The following is an 11,331-nucleotide window of genomic DNA, read 5'->3' on the forward strand; positions in this document are numbered from 1 at the left end:
CTCCTGTTAAAAAAAGCTAACACTGCACTCCAACATAGGAAGGACAACATGAATTAAGCCAGAACACAGACCGTCAACTGTAAGCTCCTCGCATCACAAATACATAGGTGAAAAAGCGTTTTGTGAAAGTTACCACGAGATGATTATACTTACAGTTAAAGTGCATAATTTTTTTTAAGCTAGTGCAGATTTTCTGAAGTAAAGAAAATTTTGTTACAAAAAACCACAATCAGAGAGAAGCTTCTTTGCCACTTCATTGTATGTTGGGTAACATGTACTCTACACTATATATTCTTGACCAGGACATTTAACAATATGGAAGAAAAGAAAGTTTAATAGTAAATAAAAACCACTCCACAGTTGAATTGATTCAAACAACTTTTTCAATATAGATAGGAATTCATTTTTAAGGAATATGTAGAGAAATATATATAGAGAAACATATACATGCTTTAGATATGCTAAAGAAAATATAAACATTTGACAACGATTTTGCAGAGAATTTTACAAATGTATTTGCAGAATTTCCATAAAGATATCTAAACCAAAAGCGGTAAATTATCATGTCACATTTTACCAAGTTACTAGCAGATCTATGGAAAATTCCATGCTCATGTCTGGATCGATTATAACTGAACATATCATATTTTGCCATGTTAATAGAAGATCTATGGAAATTTCAATACACATGTCCGGATCGGTTATAACTGAACATCTTAAATTTTACCATGTTAATAGAAGATCTATGGAAATTTCAATACACATGTTTGGATCGATTATAACTGAACATCTTATATTTTACCTTGTTAATAGAAGATCTATGGAAATTTCAAAACACATGTTTGGATCGATTATAACTGAAAATCTCACATTTTGCCATGTTACTGGAATCTATGGAAATTTCTATGCACATGTCTGATTAACTATAGCTGAACATCTTACATTTTACCATGATAATAGAAGATCTCTGGAAATTTCCATGCACACGTCTGGATCAATTATAACTGAACATCTTACATTTTGCCATGTTACTGGAAGATCTACGCAAATTTCCATGTACTTGTCTTGATCAAACATGACCAAGCATCTTACATCAAACCATGCACATTACTAGACATTTGTGGATCTATGGAAATTTCTTGATACGTCTAGATTCATCTTGACTTAATGAACATGTCACTAGAAATTAAACATTGGTATCTACAGAAGTGTTCAGAGTCCATTTTAAGTATGTTTGGACCAAAACAATTGAATACAGGTATGTTACATTTTGTTATCTCAGTAGTTATAAACATGTCCAAAAATTAAAGAAAGATGTCTTTCTTCAGACATTCGGATTCCGCGCTCCGATACTTTACCACTAGGCCACAGAGACTCCACGGAGCGTGGTCTATTACGAAGTTCATATGACACGCGTCCTGCATACTGCTAGGATCAGCAATGTCTATAGCGTAATGTTTGTAGATATAAATTAGAGAGATGGTAAGTTTTGAGCTTGATAAAGAAATAAAGAGAGATTTTTTCGTCTTGTCACGAGCGTGGGACATATTTCCATGTACCCGTTTTGATTAGGAATGTACTGTTAGGAATGATACTGTTTTGTCTACGCGAATGGGCAGTAGATGTACATGGAAAATTCCATGGACCTGTTTTGGCCAAGAGTGTTTTAAAATTTTTTTACGCGTGAATGGGTTTTATACATGGAAATTTCTATGTACCCGTTTAATTTGTTCAATAATGATTGATATTGTTTCGTGTGCGCGAGAGCGGTGAGTATTACATGGAAATTTCCATGGATCTTTCTGGTGTGGCACTATCATATTGAGATCGTAAATACTGCTGACAAGTTTTCTTCTCTAAAAAAAATTCATCGACTTTTCAATGGCTTAGTTGATCATTTTAGAGATATGTGTTGCTGTTTGTACAAGTTATCGTAATATTAGAGTGTTGTTCACCACCGAGAACCAGAAAAGTAGACGCTACCATGCTCATTTTTTAAATGTTAAGAAGCAGGTTGACAGAAAGCGATAAAAATGTTTTGAAGTAAACTGAGATAAACATAATACGTAATGGTCGGTTGAATCATCGAAATAGTTAATTGAGCCTTAAGTCTTAGTTTATGGTCTGCTGATCGGTGACTTTTACGGTTTTTCGCTTTTACTTTATCAATTATACCACGGCAAAGTTTGACTTTTCCAGATTTCTTAATTTAGAAAATCTGTACTTAAAAATTTACTAGTTGCAAACTTATTGTCATACTCTTAAATAGAAAACTATTCCATGTAATCGTAGCCGTAATCTCAACTGATCAGTGGGAAATGTAATTTTGAAAAAGCACTTTGAGATTAACCCTCTTTTATTTTGACATAGAAGTTTTGAGAATCGCGATAAAGATGATTTTTTAACACGCTCTGTAAACTCAAATTGAATAAAATAGTGATGTCTTAGGCTAAAATCACTTCAACCTTTTTTCAAAAAGAATATCAAATCCTTAAAGGATGAAAACCTTTTGTGCTTTTGTCAAATGTCCCTATTTTTCTGGGGATATTGATTTTCTTCCGTTTCTCAGCCAAAGGAGCCCAGTTAATTTTTCTATCTTAATTGCAGCCAAACAGTAACAAAGAAAGGACGCCAAGTCCATTTCTGTAAACTTCGCTATATTCCTTCCGCTTTAAATGTCGTAATATACTACTGCATCTTATACAATATACTACTTTTATTTGATGTAAATTTCATGCAGTTAGTTTGCTGTGGTGACAGATTGACCGTAAACCTTTCATTTTACCGAGAAAGGAACAAAGAACTGGAGAGGAAGCCTAGAGAACGGATAGGACTGACTAGGGCCGAACCCAGAGGGAACTTATGCCAGCTCGTATGATAGTAGCGCGAGGGTGTTTAAAATCTTAATTGTTAATTAAGTTACAGTGGGAGCGTTATTTTGGTTCGAGCGACAAAAGCACGAAATATCTAGCTTTTCATAAAGACTAGATTGAAAATATACAGACGAGTAATTATATTTTTATAATCGAGCGATAAGTGTGAAAGTGCGTGAAGTTTTGAATTGTGAATTAGGCCTAGTTTATACGTCGCGCTACAGTCGAATTTAATTCAGACGAATTTAAATCAAGGTCCCACAAGCAATTAAATTCGACGATAGCGCGACGTCTAAAACGAATTAAATTCGTCTGGTCAATTAAATTCGTCCTAGACGTTTTATCCGTCTTGGTAAGACGGATAAAATATCGATAAAGCGTCTTCGGTTTTAACGTCGCGCTAACTTCGCGTCGAATGAAATGCATACATTTTCTTAATGTATTTCAATTTATTTTGGCGAGCCCGCAGCGACCCGTGGCGACCTTTTCAAGTATTCCGCATGCTCAGAAATTCCTCTTGGGTATTAAGGCGCGAGTTTACGTTGTAGTTCATAGCCATGACGCTTTGGAGGAAAAGTTTGTCATTTTCTTGCAGTAATTGTGAGAGACAAACGAAGTATTCTTGTATAACGTGTGGTAAAAGTGTATGTGTTCGATCGGAATGTTCGATTCCTGAAGTTAATGAAGAAGCTATCGGCTGGCAACCAAATAAACGTGTTGGGTATTGTCTCAAGTGTGCTCTTTGTACAGAAAAGCTTGTCAAAGATTGTCAGAGCGAAGTAGATGACAAAGTCCATGGTCAGAGGGATCTTACAACATGTATTCGCGAAGAAGAAGAAGAAGAAGAAGAGTCAGATTTCATCGAGGAAGGTGATGGTGAGTTCTGAATGTAGGAAAAGGAAGAAAAGAATTGGGCGGAGAGCGACTTGGAAAGAAGATCACATCACTGATATGGTAAATATCATTGTTAATGATGACCAGCTGGTCAAGAAACTGATATTTTGCAATACTAAGAAAGCAAGCAATACTGAAGCTTATGAGATGTGCGGAAACGGCTGAACGTCGAATACAATAAGACCACCGGGAGTGATTTTCCTTTCCAAGTGCAACAAATGAGAAATAAATTTAAGTCATGCATTACTACGTGTAAGCAGATCTGCATGACAATGAAAACTGCTTCAGGTATTGAAAGGTTTGTTGAAGAACGGGGATATGGTAAATGGTTTGACCTTCTTTATGTACTTGTTAAAACTGGAGATTCATGTCAACGAGAAATGCATGTGAACCCTCTGTACATATTGGAAATGTAGACAAGCAAGATACCAGCAAGAATGATCAAGAAGTTGATGGTGATGATGATGACTGTGCAAGCACTTCATCCAGCCTTATGGATAGCAGTGGAGAAGTCCCATCCAAGGGTAAACGTTTCTTGGCAAAGAAACCTGCCTCTAAAAGAGTTAAAACTGAGCAGATGGCAAAAGCTGTTGAACTTCTTCAAAGTACTATTGAGAATGATCCCACCAAAGAACTTTTGCAAATTTTAAGGGAAGATATGAAGCAGTCTAGAGAACAGGAAATGAGGTACTTCCAGTTGATGTGTGGCCTACTAACACCCAACAGCAATCCAAACATGCAACCCCATGGTAGTTTCCATCCTTAGCAGTTCTTATTCTGATGATTTTCATCATCAAAGCCATAATTTTGCACAACAATCTGTGTCCAATCCCAGAGCTAGCAGCAGTCACCCAAGTACCCCATCCTTTGGGTACACACCATTGATGTCATCTGCTCCAAAAAATGATGAGCAGTCTCTCCTACATCACGTTCAGTCAACTATGACTTGACAAGGACAATCTGGTGTTTCACAGTTGTACCAATTTTGAAAGGGTCTTGGCATGAACTCTAACATTTTAAAGTTATTTTGGAACTGCTTTGAAAAGAGCCTTCTACACCATGGTCTTGAAGTGCGTATAACTCAAATAATCTTTTTCCACTAGCAGAAATCTCAATATTGCACTGATATGATGGTTCAAGAAGTGTAGCATTTTGTTTAAATATTGGTTTTTTAAAAGAATTTGCAAATTAAGTCTGTTTTTATCTCAAACTTTAATTTTTGGCAGCAGAGGTATTAATAATATTACCTGAGTTCCCATGTAGTTTCTTTGCACTGAGATACCACCATAGTTAGTTTGGTATGTTTTGGTTGTCAAGATATGATCCTCAATAATTCTCTGTTTAATGTTTACTTTGTGGTTATGAGTAGTCAAAACAAAAACTTGTGCAATGGAAAACAAGTACTGCTGTCTCCTCAAGTCTACCCTTCAGATAAATGAGCCTAAATACATCTCATCTGGTGACAGTGTAGATACCCTTTCAAAGTTGTTCCCTCAAAAACATGAAAGGAACAGGATATCATAATGTGTATTACTGAAATGTACATTATGGTTTACAAATCATTCAAATGTTGTGTTTTACTTTGAATCTTTTTGTTCATTTTTTATATCCCTTTGTTAATTTGTTTGAGATTATATTACAAAAGTTGGAAAACAAAGGAAAATAATATGGTGAAAGAATCAATACATTTCTTTAACAAAGGAAATAACAACTGAATTACAGTATTGCAATTCTCATCATAACAGTGTTTATCTCATGGTACTGTATGTAATGTCTGAAAAATATACAGTGATGCAACGTAATGTCATATATTAATAGTATTCCTTGATCCAATGACAACCACACTCTGAATGGGAAAGCAGAATCTCCCAAAATCATCGGGTAAACCTCGGTACCTTCAATGACTTGAGAAATTGATGGTATGATGTTCTTTTCAGTAATGTTTTGCCACTAATCAGTGGACTGGAAAATGATGGAATCATGTGAATTTCCTGGAAAACCAACACTTGCCCAGATGAAACGATCCTGTGCATCTACAATGGCCATTAATACTATTGAATAAAAGTTCTTAAAGTTATGATACTCTTTACAGGCTTTCAGACCGCCAGGAGGGCACTGAATGGAAATGTGGCACCCATCTACAGCACTCCAGCAGCGGGGGAATTGCCAAAACGCTGTCATATCCACCATTTTCTCCATAATATTCGGTTTGGTGATTGGAAAATGCGCTTGCACCGAAGGTTTCCACAGGTTTCTTGTGATCGCTTCACATACTTCCTCTATGATTTTGTGAACGGTCGTCACACCAAGGCTAAACAGTTCCGCAGTGGTGTATAGGTAATCACCTCTACCTAATCTGTAAAGACATATAGCCAGCCTACATTCGGCGGAAACGGGCTGCTCTGTGACAAAATCTTTCTCAATATCAGGTCGAAGACTCTTCAAAATTAAGTTAAACGTATTCCTTGATAAACGAAAGGTTTTCTTAAATCTTCCTTCATTATAGGACGCCCAGACCAATTCCCACCAACCTGTGTTTTTATGACTGCGACGACAACTGCTAGGTCTTCGAGCGCTAATTTCATCTTCACTTGACTGTAACAGGAGACACGTCAGCAAACAAAGTCGTACGATAAACCTTTTCCTCATTAACACCAATGTAACCATATTACGCCGTAGCTGACGTCGCCGTTGTCTTTCCCTGGAAATTTTCTCGAGCAAACTTGTTTTCAGAGCTTTGGCCCGCGCCATGTTTGTTTCAAAATGACACCTCTGACCAGAGACACTGCATTTGGGAGGAGAATTAAATTCGACCGTTTTGATTTCGACGCATAAAACCACGCCACGATTTATGTCGACGGAACGACGAATTTAATGGAATTAAATTCGTCTGAATTAAATTCGACTGTAGCGCGACGTATAAACTAGGCCTTAGTTATTGAAGTTTTACTTCAGCTTTTATCTTGGACTGATGTAGCGCGAATGTGCTTGAGTATGTCAGAGAGTTTAACCCCCTCCCTCCCCTCTTCTGTGCCTACACAAATTTGCCCTCCGTCGCCTGGTAAGTAGGTAAGTGGTTGCCCCTTTACCATGGCAGATCATTGTGACGAAATACTGTTAAAAGTAAGCCGACATAAATTACCTGGCTATCTAGAAGCGGCGGACATAGGCACTTGCAATTGAACTCATCACAATGAGCGCGCCACTAATGATTATATAACGGTATGCGCATTCGGGATGTAGTCAGTTATTTCTTCGATCTTTTGAACATGTAACTGCTCGGTTTATGTTAAAGTAATAAATCGGCTTATCGTTACAATTGAAATTGTCTTTTAAGCCATTACCGATGATTGTGTTTGATCTTGGGTACCCAAGCTTCGGGAAGTTCACACAACATAACAGCCGACCAATGAGGACCCAAGAGGAAACACCATCCAACAACCGGAATAATAATGCAGATCGAAATGCACCAATAGCAACGAACCATCGTGCTGCATATAGCGACACGTAAACAATCGACCTCATTGCCTGATGAAGACTAGTATTATTGCAGTCGAAACGTCGCGATCAACATCCAAAGTGACTCTATCGTGAGACAAACTAATAAAGTTCGTCTCCTAAGAAAAATAAAACTTTAAATTAACGTTTATAAGGAAATATCAAGCAAATTTTTGGCTTTTGGCAGTTTTTTTAACCACTTTATCGCTTTCCAGTGAGCAACTTTCCCGCAATTTCTTGACGAGCGCTATGTGGACAGGCCTAATACAACGTTCCCGGAAGAAGTTCACTATTCGATCTTATATCTTTCAGGAAATGGGAGCCATAGATTTTCAAGCTTGATAAATATTGAACAAGGCGTACGATAAGGGAAAATGGTCTTGTTTCAAGGAAGCTCCAAATTACCTCCCACATCCCGTTATCCGTTCACAAAACCTTTTTTAACCAAAGAGATATTAAAAGCGGTTTGCAAACGTACTTAACAACCCCATCCGTGGTGTGAATTTTATAGCATTCGATTTCTACTAATCTTGCCCAAATTCCAGTGAAGTCTGTCGTTAATAGGCGAATAACCACTGCTTATTGTTTTTTGGCTGTTTGTGGGAGCTTTCACGGACAATTGGTGTACGTTACTTCTCGCGAGATATCCTAGTATTAGATAGAACTTGCCTTTCATACCTTTAAGCCTATCTTAGTCAGACCATTACCACGAAAAGAGTCTTCTCTCTACTGAACTAGACCTACAGGCGAAAATCGAGCGCATTTACGGGCAAATGCTGAAAATGATCTATACCCGAGGTTTGATATTTAATTGCCTGTCTGCGTGTTCATATCATGGCGCCATTACATAACTGAATAAGGCCACTAAATAACAAAATGAACGCGATATCCTCTCGTTTCTACCCACGTTTAGAACTTTTTGAAATGTTTTGAACACATTCTCGTGGTCATATGTCAAACGGTGTTATGTTGCAAGAAGCATCTTAGAGTAGCTAGTTAGTCAAGTTCACATGTTCAAGTTTCTGGATTCACCTCATGACGGTGAATGATGTGGCAGAAGTTCCACAAAGCTCTATTAATTTGAAAAACGTTGCCATTCACATCAATACCTTGATTTTGAACAATTTCGTACGTTTGCCTAAGCTTTACTTACATTGATTGGAGTCAAGTATCGAGGCCAACCTCTGAGAAGTTTCTATGGTAAGCTGATGAGGAAGAATGCGTTCGTGAAAGTCACCACCTCTTTGAATTCCCGAATGTTTCGATTTTGATCTCCTACTGTATTTATATCTTCCATTACAGGCGAGTACATGGCAAGTTCTGCTTGGAGCAAAGACATGTCAAGACCCCCCATTTGGAAAGATAAGCTTTTAGTCCACTAAGTAGAAATATAGATATTTCCAGCCGAACAACTAAAAACATATATTTTAAGATTTTCTCCGTCATGTTCGTTCGCAATACCTAAAGACCTAATTGTCGAGCAAAGAAATGTGATTTGTGTTGCGTTAATCGCCATCACGTACGTGCACTTTATCCGAGCGGTACATCAACCCCGGAAGAAGTTATATCAGTTGAATAATGATTTTCAATATGAACAGACTTCTAAGCTTGGAAAATATTCAATTAATTGGGAGTTTTACAGAGCGTGTTCAATAATCCCCTTTAAAAATATCTCAATGTTAAAAATAAATGTGTCAATTTCAAGGAATATTCCGTTTTCGTCGTAATAAGTTAAGATTAGTCAACGGGGAAATGGTCTTCTTTTAAGGAAGCTCCAAATAACAACCCACATCCCATAATGTTCACAAAACAGCTTTTAACAAAGTAAAAGTTAAACAGCGGTTTACAAACTTCTTTGAAAACGCAAACATACTTAAAACTTCCTTGTGATCTGAATTTTGTAAAATTCGATTTCCATAAATCCTGCCTAAATTCCAGTGAAGTCTGTCTCTCTTTGATGGGTGAGTAACTACTAATAATTGTTATTTCGAAAGTTTCGGAAGCTTTTACTGATAGACAATTGATGTATGTTACTTCTCACGAGATATCTTAGTATCAGATAAAACTAGCTTTCTCTACCTTCCAGCGCATATTCCAGTAACTAAAGCAACACCAATCAGCTTCCTTTACATGAATGTCAGTTTACGTTCAGCTATCAGAATACCTTATTTTATTATCCAACTACTCAAAGAAGAGTACAAACGCGCGAATAGAGTGCAAGTATCCTCCGATATTGTAAGTTTAGTTATTTTGCAATGTAAAAAAGACCTCTTAAACAGGTCGGCTGCGCGCGCTACGCTTCCCTATCTGCTTTGCTTTTCCCACCTTATAAGAAATGAGCAGAAAGACTCAGTGGAAAAAAAGCAGTTGGATAATAAATAAATCTTTGTTTGCATTTTGACTCGCCCCATGGGCTCGTCAAAATTCTGCACAACTCGTTAAAATACTCAGCGATACTGCACACCAAAACGTCTAATAAGATATATATTTAACAGATAGAGAAGCCTTGACTGTGCTCTGTTCTGTTGTAAAGCACGCAGGAAGCGGCTGGAGCACGAAATAAGTGTAGGGGGAAACACGAGACGTAGTCTTGAGTGCTCTAGCCGCTTCCTAAGTGCTTTACAACAGAACAAAGTACAGTCAAGGCTTCTCTATTTGTTTTATAATAAAGAATCCGTTAAATTCCCCAAGAATTACTTTCAATTTTCAAAACAAACTTTATTTCCAAAGCAAACAACAGTGTCGTCAGCATGCTCTATGCTCTCATAAAGCACGCTGCAATAAGCCAATCAGAATCCCCCTTAGAATGGTTCAAATAACCTGATTGGCTGTACAAGACTAAAGCTGTCAAAAATGTCAAACCATCAAAGTTCAAAAACCATCAAAGTTCATATTCTGCAATAGTTTACAAATTATAATAGTTTGGCAAGTCGAATTTAACAGTTTTTCCTGAAGTTTTTTAGTTTCTAATACAGAATCTGAAAGTGAAATGTTCAGTGAAATTCTGCCCAATCGTGGCTCACAAAAATACGCAAGTTATGTCACATGACAAGTAAAAAACAAATTATTCAAGGCGAGTGTTTTATGAATGAACGACAGCCGAATTCACCAAGACATGAAGATCGCTCGCAATGACAGCGCCGTAAAACTCGGCTACAGTGACTGATGTTGCCTTCCACTCAACGCATCGGAAAGGTTATCAGAGCAAGCTCTTATTTTTCCACTCGAAGGGTAGTCGATTTGGTTCCTGAGGCTTGCTCCACTGCGATGACCGAAGATCGCCATCATGAGCTAGCCGCGATAGACCTCGATAGTTCCTAGCTATCTTTAGTAAGCTATCTTTAATAAGCACTCTTTGTTCACTATTTACCAAGCTTTACTTCTTACGGGGAATACCCTTTAACTGGTTTTTATATTTCAATTATCTGTGGCTCGTACCGGGTATTCTATCTTGAGGAAGTTCTTCTTGACTGTTAGTTAAATTTGCATCAAATGGATCGCTGATTAAGTATCAGTATCAATGTCGATCAGTATAAAAGCAGCTGTTGTCGCAGATAGAGTTTCCCATAGTAATTTTCTCGTGCTTAATGAAATATTTTCCTCATCGTAGTTAATGGAAAAGAATGATATAGATCTTTCTGTAGTTTACGATTACGATCTCGACCTTTGAATAAGCTATAGTTGTGGTGTGTCTGAATATCGTTTTTGAAAGCAGATTACAGCCGAAAAGTAAGTTCTTGGGAATACCGGAGCATGTGTTGCACAGGTCCACAGGATTCGCTGCTATTTATCTCCAGAGATGACATGCCAGGAGGATAGAGAATTATATAACTGTAATTCTAATCTCGACATGACAGAGATAAAGTTCGTTCTACCTGTTAGTAGATCATGTCATGCGTAGAAGTATAAAAATGCGAAAACTCCTTCCAACGCAAATTTCCCCAAATATTCCTCGTCGTCGGTCAAGGTAGGCGTAGGAGGGCATAATAACTTTGAAATTTCTTTTGAAATCAAAGTGACTAACTCTTCCTTTTTCTCGTTCTTATGGTGTCCCTTGATCGTAGTC

The 11,331-nt window shown here is 37.5% G+C and overlaps 1 pseudogene; it reads left to right on the forward strand.

Moving 5' to 3' along the window:
* The first annotated feature begins 3,389 nt into the window (after positions 1–3,389).
* LOC149049872 (uncharacterized) lies at positions 3,390–4,533 on the forward strand (annotated as a pseudogene).
* The last annotated feature ends 6,798 nt before the right edge of the window (positions 4,534–11,331 follow it).

Source organism: Pocillopora damicornis, chromosome 2, assembly GCF_964200805.1.
Source record: "Pocillopora damicornis chromosome 2, jaPocDami1.2, whole genome shotgun sequence".
Taxonomy (NCBI): domain Eukaryota; kingdom Metazoa; phylum Cnidaria; class Anthozoa; order Scleractinia; family Pocilloporidae; genus Pocillopora; species Pocillopora damicornis.